This window comes from Harmonia axyridis, chromosome X (genome assembly GCF_914767665.1).
Source record: "Harmonia axyridis chromosome X, icHarAxyr1.1, whole genome shotgun sequence".
NCBI classification, from domain to species: domain Eukaryota; kingdom Metazoa; phylum Arthropoda; class Insecta; order Coleoptera; family Coccinellidae; genus Harmonia; species Harmonia axyridis.
Genome location: NC_059508.1, coordinates 32,959,528 through 32,962,027, shown reverse-complemented (window position 1 = coordinate 32,962,027; position 2,500 = coordinate 32,959,528). Strand labels below are relative to the sequence as shown.

Sequence of the window (2,500 nt, the reverse complement as noted above, 5' to 3'; positions counted from 1 at the left end):
GGGCGAAGTTTCGTGATGTTTACGAGATGAGGAGCCGGCCGCCTATGTCGGCGTTTGTGGTTGGGCGAAGTTCCTTGACGGAACGAGGAGCCGGCTGCTTATGCTGACGTTCGTGGTTGGGCGAAGTCTTGTGATATCCTCGAAACGAGGAGCCGGCCGCACGTGTGTGCAGCCTTCGTTGTAGGTCCATGTTTAGAGATGCTCACGAAATGAGGAGCCGGCCGCTTATGTCGGCGTTTGTGGTTGGGCGAAGTTCCTTGATGGAACGAGGAGCCGGCTGCTTATGCTGACGTTCGTAGTTGGGCGAAGTCTCGTGATGTGCTCGGAATAAGGATTCGAAGCGCTTGGATTGCCGCGTTCGTGGCTGGGCGAAGTTTCGTGTTTGGCACGGAACGAGGAGCCGGCTGCAGGTTTTAAAGATTCTCGCCCGAAATCGATCAGTCGTTACCGTTGTCTACGGACTTCGGTAGGACGATCTATTCCAGGGACGAAGACGTCGACGTTGTGCGACGCCCGTTACATTAGCGTTTTTATGCTCTTTCGGGATTGTCTGCGACGTTTGTCTCCGTCCGAATTTTTTACGATAATTGTCACTAGATTAGTACGCAAACTAGTTGAACCGAAGATTTTGCGCCGATCGACTGACGTATTGACCCTTCAGTGGGTCGTCTCAGTCATTGGAATGTCATTCTCGAGGAGGTTCGCAGTTGGCGTCTCGTATTTCGAGGGAAAGTCCATTGCGACTAGTACCGAGAAATCGAACATAAAAGATTACCCTGAACGGTGGATCACTTGGCTCGTGGGTCGATGAAGAACGCAGCTAATTGCGCGTCAACATGCGAACTGCAGGACACATGAACATCGACATTTCGAACGCACATTGCGGTCCTCGGACACTGTCCTCGGACCACTCCTGACTGAGGGTCGGTTCCATTACAAAGACTGCCCGGCCAGACGTTATGGCTTGACGAAGTGACGACGTAAAGGTCGTCTAACGTTGATCCTGTACCGAAGGTCATTTGGGCGAGTTGGACGGTTTGCCGCGTGACGATCAACGTTCTGTCGTTTCGACGCCTCGTGTGTTGGAATGATGAGGAGTTGTTTTCGTAACGCGCCGTCTTGAATTGCGAAAGCATATATTGTGGTGTCGTGGTATTGCTCGATCTGCGCCCATGACTGTAGACATGCGATCGTCGTGTCCGAGAAATCTGAACGACGTCCGATCGCTTTAATGTGCCAGTTGTCGCGCGTTGCGGATGAGCTTTCATGAGCGCACCCCCGAAACACCGAAGCACTTTGCTTGGATTCGCATGATCCGCCATACGGAGCAGGAGATAATAGACGCCTTTGAGTAGGCTAACTCCCTCGCGTAAGGTACGTGATTTTATGAGCCGCCAAAGGTTAGTTTCGGAACGTTTCGATGATTTGAACATACGACCTCAGGACAGGTGAGACTACCCGCTGAATTTAAGCATATTATTAAGCGGAGGAAAAGAAACTAACTAGGATTCCCTTAGTAGCGGCGAGCGAACAGGGATTAGCCCAGCACTGAATCCCGCGATCGTAACCGGTCGCCGGGAGATGTGGTGTTTGGAAGGATCCATTATCTGGCGAGTTCGCGGCGCGTTCAAGTCCATCTTGAATGGGGCCATCGCCCATAGAGGGTGCCAGGCCCGTAGCGACCGCTGCGGCTTGCTAGAGGATCTCTTCTTAGAGTCGGGTTGCTTGAGAGTGCAGCCCTAAGTGGGTGGTAAACTCCATCTAAGGCTAAATATAACCACGAGACCGATAGCGAACAAGTACCGTGAGGGAAAGTTGAAAAGAACTTTGAAGAGAGAGTTCAAGAGTACGTGAAACCGTTCAGGGGTAAACCTGAGAAACCCGAAAGGTCGAATGGGGAGATTCATTCGCGCCTGTTGTTGGGATTTACTGACTGTGGAAACGGCGACGTTCGCGTTGGCTGTTCCCTTCGGTTCATCTCCGGCTTCGGACGCGTGCACTTCTCCCCTAGTAGGTCGTCGCGATCCGTTGGGTGCTGTTCTACGGTCTCGAGTGTAGCCCGTGAGCTCGGATTTTCCGATGTTTACGGACACTGGGTTTCCGAACAGCTCGCTCGACGGTTTACTGATGGCGGGAGGCCGCGACTTAGTTCGCGTCCGGCCCGTGGCAAGTATGTGAATTGTGATGGCGATCGGACCTAGTGCCGATTCCGTCCGTTTGCGACTGTTCGCCGCGGTGTTCTTGGACAGACCTCTTGAAACGCCGATCAGCGACGCTATTGCTTTGGGTACTTTCAGGACCCGTCTTGAAACACGGACCAAGGAGTCTAGCGTGTGCGCGAGTCATTGGGAATCACTAAACCTAAAGGCGCAATGAAAGTAACGGTTCACTTTATGTGAACTAAGGGAAGATGGTCGGTCTCCATGACTGACCCGCATTCCCGGGGCGCCTCATTCTCATTGCGAGAGGAGGCGCACCAAGAGCGTACACGCTGGGACCC

The 2,500-nt window shown here is 53.0% G+C and overlaps 2 non-coding genes across 2 annotated transcripts in view; both read left to right on the top strand.

Annotated features, from left to right (window-relative positions):
* The first annotated feature begins 772 nt into the window (after window positions 1-772).
* LOC123686893 lies at window positions 773-927 on the top strand. The gene has a single exon (XR_006748647.1). It is a non-coding gene; the product is annotated as a 5.8S ribosomal RNA (ribosomal RNA).
* Window positions 928-1,434: 507 nt separating this feature from the next.
* Window positions 1,435-2,500, top strand: part of LOC123687994 — a 4,012-nt gene continuing 2,946 nt past the window's right edge. The window contains exon 1 of the ribosomal RNA XR_006749693.1: window positions 1,435-2,500. This exon is cut by the window's right edge and continues 2,946 nt beyond it. This is a non-coding gene — a ribosomal RNA (large subunit ribosomal RNA).